Here is a 12,402-nt window from a genome sequence, read left to right on the forward strand (position 1 = left end):
GAGGGGGTGTGTCGGCTGTAGTCGCCAGTCATCCGTAATTCGCTCCGTGCACCGGATTACTGGGGTGCCGCAGCGGAGATCAAGAAGGTCCCCAGTGGCGGGACCCCCATGATTAGACACCTTATCCCCTATCCTTTGGATAGGGGTTAAGATGTTTTCCGGTGGAGTATCCCTTTAAAACAAAGTAATTGTAAACTTCAGTCTAGCTTTAAGGGGGTACACCGTTAGAAATTTTTTTTTTTTTAAATCAACTGTGCCAGAAAGTTAAACAGATTTGTAAATGACTTCTATTTAAAAAGCTTAATCCTTCCAGTACTTATCAGTTGCTGTATGCTCCACAGGAAGTTCTTTTCTTTTTGTATTTATTTTCTGTCTGACCACAGTGCTCTCTGCTGACTCCTCTGTCCATGTCAGGAACTGTCCAAAGCAGGAGCAAATCCCCATAGCAAACCTCTCCTGCTCTGGACAGTTCCTGATATGGACAGAGGTGTCAGCAGAGGGCCCTGTGGTCAACTTCCTCTGTAGTATACAGCAGCTGATAAGTACTGGAAGGGTTAAGGTTTTTAAATAGAAGTAATTTACAAATCTGTTTAGCTTTCTGGCACCAATTGATTTAAAAAAAAGAATTGTTTTCCACAGGAGTACCCCTTTAGGGGTAGGGTCACATATGATGTATTTTTCTGTGTATTTCCTGCAGCTGATTTTGCTACCCATTGACTTTAAAGGGTAGAAAAATATGCAGCAGCAAAATACGGCACGTGTGACCCTATCCTAAAAGTGAGGAGCCTTGCTCCAAGCAAGTGGCTATCACCTCCCCTCCTCCATATGGTACAGTGAGAACAGAATACTCCTGGCATTAGTATTAGAAGAGATAGCAGTAACCTGATGAGTATTGTCTATTTAGTTTTTGTCAACCATCAAATATCAATAAATAATAGAGAAGCCAAATATGCAGCATGCTTGTCTATATGCTGTACTATGACTTCAGAGCCATGTACAGGAGTCCATAGTGAGACTATACAAAGACTCTGCAGCTACACGTTTCACCTGCTGCAAAGTCACAAACCATTTAGACTAAGTTCACACAGCCGTTATGCTCCGATCCGTTTAGGGTTCATTCGGCCTTTTTATATATATATTCTTTTGCACCATATGCACCCTAAACGGGTCGGAGCACAATGGACACTGCCACCAACGAAGCTCCCTTTACCGGAGCCCTTACCTATCATTACAATAATTAACTTGTAGGATTGAAATTTGAACAATGAGATTTTAGTTTTGTCTTAAAGTGTACCTGTTGTCAACAAAAACTTTTTACATAGTGTAGATAATACCATTATATGTTATTTGTAATATACATTGGTTAAAAATTGTGTATATTTTTGGGTGAAAAAATGCTGTCCCTGCAGCTATTGTCTGTGTGTCTCTATGATGAGTCCAAAAACAGGAAGTGAGGGTAGGGATCTGTGCAGACTCCTGGTTTGTCAATCATCCTGCTGTGTGGGCCGGGAGAATGTTATGGAGCCTCAGTGCACACTGTCCTGCTTTTTCTAAGCGCACAGAGCCCTGCTTGTCCACCCACACTTCCTGTATTTGGACTCCTCACACAGGCAATAGCTGCAGTGACAAAAATATACACATTTTTAACCAATGTATATTACAAAAATACATATAATGGTATTATCTACATTATATAAAAAGTTTTTGTTGCGGTACACTTTAAATGAGTATTGTCAACGGGGGCATTTATGGCATAGCCACAGTATATGCCATAAATATCCCATAGTTGTGGGTCACCTGTCATTAGAACAAAGGCTTCCAGGCCTCCTCCGAAAACTGTCTATTCACTTGTTTTATACAAATTGTGTATCTCCTATTAACTTTAATGGGAGGAATGTAAACAGCGTAGCAACTTAAAGGGGTACTCCGGTGAAAAACTTTTTTTTTTAAATCAACTAGTGCCAGTTGAACAGATTTGTAAATTACTTCTAATAAAAAAATCTTAATCCTTCCTGTACTTATTAGCTGCTGAATACTACAGTGGAAATTATTTTCCGTTTGAAACACAGAGCTGTCTGCTGACATCACGAGCACAGTGCTCTCTGCTGACATCTCTGTCCATTTTAGGAACTGTCCAGGGTAAAAGGAAATCCCCATAGCAAACATATGCTGTTCTGGACAGTTCATAAAATGGACAGAGATGTCAGCAGAGAGCACTGTGCTTGTGATGTCAGCAGACAGCTCTGTGTTTCAAAAAGAAAAGAATTCCCGCTGTAGTATTCAGCAGCTAATAAGTACAGGAAGGATTAAGATTTTTTAATAGAAGTAATTTACAAATCTGTTTAACTTTCTGGCACCAGTTGATTAAAAAAAAAGTTTTTCACCAGAGTACCCCTTTAAGCTACACTGTTTATGTGTCTCCTGCAGTTACATAAACAACATAGTTCACAGTGTAATGCTGTGTATGCAACTCCTATTAAAGTCAATGGAGTTACAGAAAGTTCATGGAACAGCCTGTTTATATGCCATAAATGTCCAGGACATCTATGCGCTCTCCTGACCTGTCTGCTATAGTAAATACTTGCTTTCCCTATGAAATAACAACATCTTTTCTTATAGATGCCATAGATGCCATTCCTTTGTTATTCCTGCTAGAAATGTATTTGTATATAGCCGACTGGGTGTTACCAGCTGGGGGAGTGTCCCTATACCATCTGACACTATCTGAACACAACGTCAAATGGTAACACCCACTTGACTATTTAGCCATACTTTTCTAGTAATAATAAAAGAGGAATGGCACAGGACAAAGCTATAAGGAAAGATGTTCCAGAACTGGTGTTAGTTTGGGGGTTGGAGGAGGAAGGGGAAATCAGTCAAAGGCCTATAAGAGCCTCCAGAGCCTTCATCTTTCCCTATGGATCAATGCAATAACAAGTACATTATATTTAACGTAATATGCTCGCCTTTGTAACTTTACTTTAGTTCTTTGCCCACACTTCATGTGGGATGCTTTTAGGAAAGCTAATTTGACAGTATGTGTGACTTTATGAAGGATGTGAGATGTGCCCACTTAGTATAGAAGAATACTAGCACATTATCTAATCCCACAAGAAAAATCTCATATCAAATAACTTTTGTTTGTCTACTTGTAATTTTAGCCTACATATAATGAAATGTTCTTGAATTAGCAGCATTAAAGGGGTACTCCGGTAGAAAACTTTTTTTTTTTTTTTTAAATCAACTGGTGCCAAAAAGTTAAACAGATTTGTAAATTACTTCTCTTAAAAATTCTTAATCCTTCCAGTAGTTATTAGCGGCTGTATACTACAAAGGAATTTCTTTTCTTTTGGGATGTCTTTTCATGTTCTCTGCCTGACACCACTGTCCAGAGAAGTATATGTTTGCTATGGGTATTTTCTCCTGCTCTGGACAGTTCCTGACATGGACAGAGGTGTCAACAGAGAGCACTGTGGTCGTGACAGAAAAGAAATCCAAAAAGAAAAGAATTTTCTCTGTAGTACACAGCAGCGTATAAATACTGGAAGGATTAAGATTTTTTAATAGAAGTCATTTACAAATCTGTTTAACTTCTCCAAAGAAGATGAAGAGAATCCTCCCAGGGCTTATATAGGGGAGACTCTGGTGGGGTCCCATAGGTCACCCTTCTGTCACATGGTCACTGACACCTCGCGGGTTTACAATCACATGACAGTTGTTCTTACAGCTACAACATTTTATATACATTATATAGCATAACAATAACTGTACAAGGGGAACAGATGCAGGGGGGCCCAGGGGACACTGCAGGGAGGCTGCCTGATAGGGCTGCAAGGGTACGGGAGTACAATTCCTGTACTGGGCTACCACATTATACAGAAGGTTCAGTTATAACAAAACTTTCCTATTTTATTTGCAGAGGGACAGACTGTAGAGTTACTTCCTTAATTTACTGTGTATTTTACCTGCATTAATTATATGTATCTCCCCCTCCCACCATTATATGTTGGGGATGGGGTATAATTTAATGTTAATTGACTTTCCACAAGCCCTCAGGGTTTTCGCCATAGCATATTGATTCGCTATCTTGCCTGCCTACAATTTATCATTGTTTCTGCTGCACTAGACATATTTTTATGAATTTTCTCCATACAATGATTTTCATGAATTGTGTGTTTGGAACAATGTTATTATTATTCAGTACTGAAACATGGTGACTTCAGATGAAGGGTAGGTTCGCCACTAATGAATCTTATGTGTTTTTGTCATTATAGGTCAGAGAAATGCATATATAGCTATGCCTTAAAGGGGTACTCCACCCCTAGACATCTTATCCCCTATCCAAAGGATAGGGGATAAGATATCTGATTGTGGGGGTCCCGCCGCTGGGGACCCCCGCAATATAGCATGCGGCACCCACCTGTTACTGCGCTGGAGGGTCTGGCTCCTGACTACAGGAACGGAAGAGTGTGATGTCACAACTCCGCCCCTGTGTGATGTCACGCCCCGCCCACTCAATGCAAGTCTATGGGAGGGGGCGTGACGGCTGTCACGCCCCCTCCCATACACTTGCATTGAAGGGGCGGGGCATGATGTCACACGGGGGCATAGTTGTGACGTCACAATCTTCCGTTTCTGTGGTCTGGAGCCAGACCCTCCAGCTCTTCCGGAGCAGTAACAGGTGGGTGCCGCATGCTGTATTGCGGGGGTCCCCAGCGGCGGGACCCCCACAATCAGATATCTTATTATCCCCTATCCTTTGGGACCCATATAACTGGTTTAATGGAGCAGCAGTCAGACCTGTGCACTACCGTTCCATTTAATTCAATGGGACTGATGAAAATAGCTGAGAAATGTAATTGGCTATCTTTGTCAGAACCATAGAGTTAAATGGATCAAGAGTGCACATGTCTGAACACCACTCCATAAAACAAGGGAGACATGGGACCCCTCTCTTAATTGGTGGGAATGCCAGCAATCAGACTGCACCAATCAGACACTTATCACCCCTCCTGTTCTTAGAAGGAAACCCCTTTTAATGTACTTTTAAATATCATAACATTGTCAAAGATCTTGATTTTCCATAGAACTTCTTGGTTAGAGAAGAGTCATAGGATGTCCTATCACAGAATATGTTTGATAGGCAACTGTTGACATATTAGCTAGAAGTGATAGCCTATATGCTGTTTTACACAACAATGGCATATTTACGTGCCTCTTGGTGGATTGGTTACTGCTTTTATGTGTTTTTAAAGGAGGTTGTATGTGGTACTTAAACCTGTTGTAGAATGGCCTCTTTAAATGGGCACGGTCATTTAAAACTCTTTGCATCGATCAATAGTGCAAGCAAATATAAGAAACTTTGTAACATATTTATATAACACAAACATACTTCTTTCTCCTTTTATCATGCTTCTTCCCCAAGCTATACTTTTATTTACTCAGAAAATAAGCTAAAATCTGTTGTGTTTATAAATCTGTTGGATTTCTAGCCGGCATTGTTATTATAATAAAGGTTTTAATGTTCTCAGAATGAGTTGTAAAAAAAAAAAAAAAAAAAAAAAAGGCATATAAGACTCCATTATTGCCAATGCTGCTTATCATTTGGAGGGTTTAGGTATGGGGGGTCCATAGTATTGATGTGCAATTTGCCCATGTAGATGAAGGCAGAAGCAGACAGTAATTCACCATGTAGCGTGTTTGTGCTGGTGCCTAAAATGATTGCATGAATGATGATATTTCATTTCTTAGAAGTTATAAAGCAATGTAGTTTCCAATCTGCTCAATAAAGTTGCTGACAGTTTTGGATGATCTTCGGTGATGCAGTGAAGTCATTTTAATGTTATAGACATTTCAATATAGGTCAGTTGTCTGATACCAACTGCAATTACAGTGTGTATAGTGACTATGACAGATTTCATCATATGATTGACAAGCTTATCCAACAAACTGAGCAAATAGCAGAAAGCAGCAACTGTGGAGAGGATGACTTTGGCATATACAAATAAAGTAAACACAACAATTTACAATATACCATAGAACAGTGTAAAACGTGAATCCTAACATCGCAACGTCATGCTGCTACATCTCAATTAATGAGAAGTAAATGTGGTTGTGTTGTCGTGTCCCTTGCCCGCAAGTCATGGTGTAACTTTAATGCAAAGGCAAGCAAGGGTGTACATACCATAGTGGCAGTTCATGCAGCTGCTTTGGGTACCTTCAAAATAGGTGTCCCCATCCTGGTTGGTCCCATTCCTTTCTCTGGGGGAAGAGAATTGTCAGCAAATTAATGGAGGGGGGTATTGACCAATGGGTCATGGAAAGCAATGAGTAATAAACGCAAGACCTTTCTGTCCAGGGGCAAAATCAGACACCATAATAGGAGGCCCATTTGCTATGAAGCGCTCCTTTGTCTATTTACTCCACTGGGAATTGGCAACAAATAGTATTGTTTGATATAAATGGAATGAACTGGATACAAAAAAGAGGTGTTCAAAGGGTACTCCAGGATTTTTTTTATGTGACTGTGCAACAGGGGCTCTAAAGTTAGTGTAGTTCATAATATAGTTTCTGTACCTGTATTTGATGGCTGATCTTGCATTTCTTATGTGATCTTTGCCCAGAAGTTTATTTTTAACAGTATACAAAATGAGTGTTGTCTCAGGTTTTCCCAGGTTGCAATGCAGTCCGAGACATTACATTACTATTCAGGTGTTGAAAGGAGCATATCCGTCTCAATGGGTGGAGTGACCACTGGTTGGGAAAGATCATTCTCCACAGCTCTGCGGGAAATTGTAGCTCAGCTGTACTGCAATGGCTGATGTGTGGGAGGAAGAAAAGTGAACTCACACTTACAAACAAGGGATCCTGGAACTTGTAGTTGGAGGGAGGAAACTCTAACAGGAAATAGCCATTTCACAAAAAGAAAGCAGCAGTGTCTGGCAGGTAAGTACTAAAGTATCCTTATGGTGGGTAACTCCTTTAAGTCTTATTCATGTTGCTGATTTGATCGGTATTCTGGTTCAGTCTCTGTAAGCCAAAACCAGATATCCTAAAGCTAAATTACTTAGAAAGATCCTTTACAGAGTGATGTCACAGCAGGGGGATAGTACACTTCATAATAATACAAGGCTAGTACATACATTTAAGTCACAGGAGCACAGGGATAATAAGCAGCATCATAATACAAAGATAATGCATACAATTATATCACAGTACAGAGATAATAAACATAGCATTACAGTACAAGAATAATTATATTAATCAATGAATAAAATAATAAATATGATGTATTATAATATAATTCAATGCACAGCATTACAATCAATGATTTGGGTGTGTAAGGATTATTTTAATACAAAATGCAATGCACCTAAAATTCCATGCGGAATTCCAAAGTAGATAATAAACACAGATTCATAGTAGAAAGATAACACATGCTATGATTTCATATCCCAGGGTTGAACACAATATCATAATACAAAGAAAATACAGTAATATTACAGCAGAGGAGTAATAAACACAATAGGTAACACACTGTGATTTTACAGCACATGGAAAAGTACAGCCTCATAATACAGTGATCCCTCAACATACGATGGTAATTCATTCCAAATGAACCATCGTTACTTGAATCCATCGTATGTTGAGGGATCCGTGCAATAGTTATATAGAATGTTATACTCACGTGTCCCCGCCGCTCAGGACCGTCACCGCTGCCCTGGATCATCGCTGTCATCACGTCCCCGGGGTGTCCGTACCGCTCCGGACCCTCACTGATGCCCTTGATTGTCACTCTCCATCGCCATCATCACGTCGCTGCGCACAGCGTGCCTATTGGATGATGGGATGGTGTGCCGACGAAGGAGAGCGACGGCTATGCAGCGGAGCCTGAAGTGAACGGTCCGGAGCGGCTGGGACAGGTGAGTGACGCTCACCGGAGCAGACTGGGCACATTAAACGGCTATCTGGTAACAGCTGAAGCAGTCTGCGCTGCCAGATAGCTGTTTATGCGATGGCCCCGACATACAAAAGCATTGTATGTTGATGCTGCCTTCAACATGCGATGGCCTTTGAGAGGCCATTGTATGTTGAAATTATCTTATGTCGGGGCCATCGTAGGTCGGGGGATCACTGTACAAGGAACATGCACACAGTAATGTAAAAGCACAGGGATCATATCGCTTCTCGGCCTTTTGGCTAAGATCAAGTGTAGTATCTGTTCTTATCAGTTTAATATCTGATACATCCCCAATCTGGGGACCATATATTAAATGGATTTTTGAGAACGGGGGCCAATTTCGAAGCTTGCTTCCGTCGCCCTATGCATTGACCCAATATGGCAGTATCTTTGGGTACAGTGCACCACCCCATAAAAATTTTTTAAAAAAAGCACAGGGATCATAAACACTGCATCATAATACAAGGATAATGCAAGCACCAATGTATAGTGTAGGGATAGCACATACAGTGGGGGAAAAAAGTTTTTAGTCAGCCACCAATTGTACAAGTTCTCCCACTTAAAAAGATGAGAGAGGCCTGTAATTTTCATCATAGGTATACCTCAACTATGAAACATAATGAGGAAAAAAAAATCCATAAAATCACATTGTCTGATTTTTAAAGAATATATTTGCAAATTATAGTGGAAAATAAGTATTTGGTCAATAACAAAATGTTATCTCAATACTTTGTTATATACCCTTTGTTGGTAATGACAAATGTTTTCTGTAAGTCTTTCTGTAAGTCTTCACAAGGTTTTCACACACTTTTGCTGGTTTTTTGGCCCATTCCTCCATGCAGATCTCCTCTAGAGCAGTGATATTTTGGCACTGTCGCTGGGCAACACAGACTTTCAACTCCCTCCAAAGGTTTTCTAGGTTGTTGAGATCTGGAGACTGGCTAGGCCACTCCAGGACCTTGAAATGCTTCATACGAAGCCCCTCCTTCATTGCCTAGGCGGTGTGTTTGGGATCATTGTCATGCTGAAAGACCCAGCCATGTTTCATCTTCAATGCCCTTGCTGATGGAAGGAGGTTTTCACTCAAAATCTCACGATACATGACCCCATTCATTCTTTCCTTTAGGGTACATTCACACGTAGGCAGATTTGATGCACAGGATTTTCTGCTATAGATTTCAATGTAAAGTAAATGACTGAGCAAAGCTTCTAATCGGCAGTTACAAATCCTGTGCATCAAATCTGCGCAAGATCCTGTATGTGTGAACATACCCTTACACGGATTAGTCGTCCTGGTCCCTTTACTGAAAAGCAGCCCCAAAGCATGATGTTTCCACCCCCATGCTTCACAGTAGGTATGGTGTTCTTTGGATGCAACTCAGCATTTATTCTCCTCCAAACACGACCAGTTGAGTTTTTACGAAAAAATTCTCTGACCATATGCCATTCTCCCAATCCTCTTTTGGATCATCCAAATGCTCTCTAGCAAATTTTAGACGGGCCCGGACATGTACTGGCTTAAGAAGGGGGACATATCTGGCACTGCATTATTTGAGTCCCTGGCGGCGTAGTGTGTTACTGATGGTAACCTTTGTTATTTTGGTCCCAGCTCTCTGCAGGTAATTCACTAGGTCCCCCCGTGTGGTTCTGGAATTTTTGCTCACCATTCTTGTGAACGTTTTGACACCGCGGGGTGAGATCTTGCGTGGAGCCCCAGATCGAGGGAGATTATCAGTGGTCTTGTATGTCTTCCATTTTCTAATAATTGCTCCCACAGTTGATTTCTTCACACCAAGCTGCTTGTCTATTGCAGATTCAGTCTTCCCAGCCTAGTGCATATCTACAATTTTGTTTCTGGTGTCCTTCAACAGCTCTTTGGTCTTGGCCATAATGGAGTTTGGAGTGTGACTGTTTGAGGTTGTGGTAACAAGTGGAGGACAGAAGAGAATCTTAAAGAAGAAGTTACAGGTCTGTGAGAGACAGAAATCTTGCTTGTTTGTAGGTGACCAAAAACTTATTTTACTGAGGAATTTACCAATTAATTCATTAGAAATCCTACAATGTGGTGTGGGATTTCCTGTATCCCCCCCCCCCCCCCCCCATCTGTATATAATAGTTGAAGTCTACCTATGATGAAAATTACAGGCCTCTCTCATCTTTTTAAGTGGGAGAACTTGCACAATTGGTGGCTGACTAAATACCTTTTTCCCCACTGTAGTAAACAAACAAAACAAAACAGAAAAATAGCCAGCACAACTACCTAATACATGGGTGAACGCTACTATGGCAAATACAAAGTATACAAACTGAAGGCTCTTAGCACACTTGTTGATCAAAATGTGGCCCCATCCACCACGTGGAGGTGACCTGACTTCAAATGGGACTCTAACACGCGTGGTGAATGGAGGACATGTTTGGATCAAAAACTGTGCTAAGAGCCTCAATTTTTTGACCAAGAGTGCTACTGCAACCTTCTTTTGTATACTTGGGATAACAAATAGTGGTATTCCTTTTAATGGTAGTTTGGTCATAGGGTCCAGGTTCAACTACAACCTCTGTTTTTTATTTTCCATGGCTATGAGGCAGCCATTTTGCAGGAGCTTCTATTCTGAGATGGAAAAAAAGCAGCTACAGAAATTTGCTTTACATCATGTAGTGAGCATGCTTTGTGATGTGCTGAAGTCACATAAAGATAGAAACATTAGTGTAAAAATGTATTTATTTAAAAACCTTTCTGTTACTAACCCTTAAAGGTGTACTCCGGGGAACTAAACCCATAGCCCATCCTTTCCCTCACACCAACCTATTTACTTGTCTAAATATCATTCATTAGCTATATGTTTCCCTCTTTCAGCTGTCACTTACATGCAGGGAGTGAGAGAAAGATCCTGCTTGTCCCTGTGTAAAGCCCTCAATGAGACTAGCCCCCACCCTCCTGTAAGACAAACACCATGTGATTGCTGTCTGGTCTAGGGCTCTGGCTTCACAGCCACACCTTCCCTCTCTTCCCTGTGTGAGAATCTTGCCGGCAGAGAAGCCCAGTCTCCTCAGCACTAATCACTGACTGCTGCCATTCAGAGCATAGCATGATTTATTGCTGGAGGGAAGGATAGTTTGAAAGAAAAGACTTGTACTACATCCCTTTCCCTTATCCCCTTACACCCTTCCCTTCAATTCCCTGGTTGGACTTGATGGACGTATGTCTTTTTTCAACCATACTAACTATGTAACTATGTACAGTGTTTTTACAACAATGCAGCATGCACACAGATAGTAAAAGCAATTGGCTGGCAGCCATTACACAGGGCCGCACTGACTGCTGGGAGTTGTAGTCTGGGCTGCAACCAAGGAAAAATAATATTTAGGATACAACAGGGGCCATAGGAGCTGGCAGAATCACATGCATAACAACAGGGGACACAGAACAGGTATTGTGGTGGCTTTGGGCATTTTTATTTTTCTTAACTTCCCCAGAGCCCCCCATTGAGGCAGTGGTCTCAAACTGTGGCCCTCCAGATGTTGCAAAACTTCAACTCCCAGCATATCTGGACAGCCGTTGGCTGTCCAGGCATGCTGGGAGTTGAAGTTTTGCAACATGTGGAGGGCCACAGTTTGAGACCATTGCCTTAAGGTTTCATTATTATTTTAACTCAGGAGGACTATCTGTATCTATTTTACCTGATAGTATTATGCCCTGCAGGCTGACATATGCCTGTGGCTCTCAGCATATGTAAATAATATGTACAGTGTTGCTGATGTCTCTGCAGCTCGCTATGGAGTCCCGGGAGAACATGACAGCACATCATCTCTGACATGTTTTTTTTTTACCATGCGCCATTTCATTAGTCTAACCGGTAGTTATTTATTCAGATGTAACCACGCATTTAACACTGGTAGTTTGCACATCATTTGCTCGTCTATTAGTTTTCCTATTACCGGTAAGTGGTTTTTGATGGCTACATACATTAAGGTTGCTGTGGACAAAAGAGCAAAGAAAAACAGTTCTATACAGAAATGCAGTAGGATAAAGGCACAAATGGTGTGAAAATCGCTGTTTCCAAATAAGACTAATCCAAGACTTTTCCCAACTAACTGAACACCATCCTCGGTAGTAGCAGAAATACAGTACAGTGGTCCCTCAACATACGATGGTGATTCGTTCCAAACGAGCCAACGTTTGTCGAATCCATCGTATGTTGAGGGATTCGTGCAATGTAAAGTATAGGAAGCTGTACTCACCTGTCCCCGCCGCTCCCGATGGTGACCCCGGCCTCCGCTGGGCTCTCCGCTGTCTTCTCCGGTCCTCTGCTGTCTTCTCCGGTCCTCTTCTGTCTTCTCCGGTCCTCTTCTGTCTTCCGCAAGGCCTTACTGGGCCTGCGTAGCGACGTCATTACGCCGCTGCATACGCCATTCCTATTGGACAACGTGCGCAGTAGCATATT

At 41.5% G+C, this 12,402-nt stretch overlaps 1 protein-coding gene and 1 non-coding gene across 3 annotated transcripts in view; both read left to right on the plus strand.

Annotated features, from left to right (window-relative positions):
- The window catches only part of SEMA4B (semaphorin 4B), a 284,324-nt gene that overhangs the window by 27,009 nt on the left and 244,913 nt on the right, over window positions 1–12,402 (plus strand). The gene's annotated exons all lie outside the window — the stretch shown is intronic.
- On the plus strand, window positions 8,180–8,370 carry LOC130267836 (U2 spliceosomal RNA). The gene has a single exon (XR_008843304.1). It is a non-coding gene; the product is annotated as a U2 spliceosomal RNA (small nuclear RNA).

The sequence above is a fragment of the Hyla sarda genome, chromosome 4, assembly GCF_029499605.1.
Source record: "Hyla sarda isolate aHylSar1 chromosome 4, aHylSar1.hap1, whole genome shotgun sequence".
Lineage (NCBI taxonomy): Eukaryota > Metazoa > Chordata > Amphibia > Anura > Hylidae > Hyla > Hyla sarda.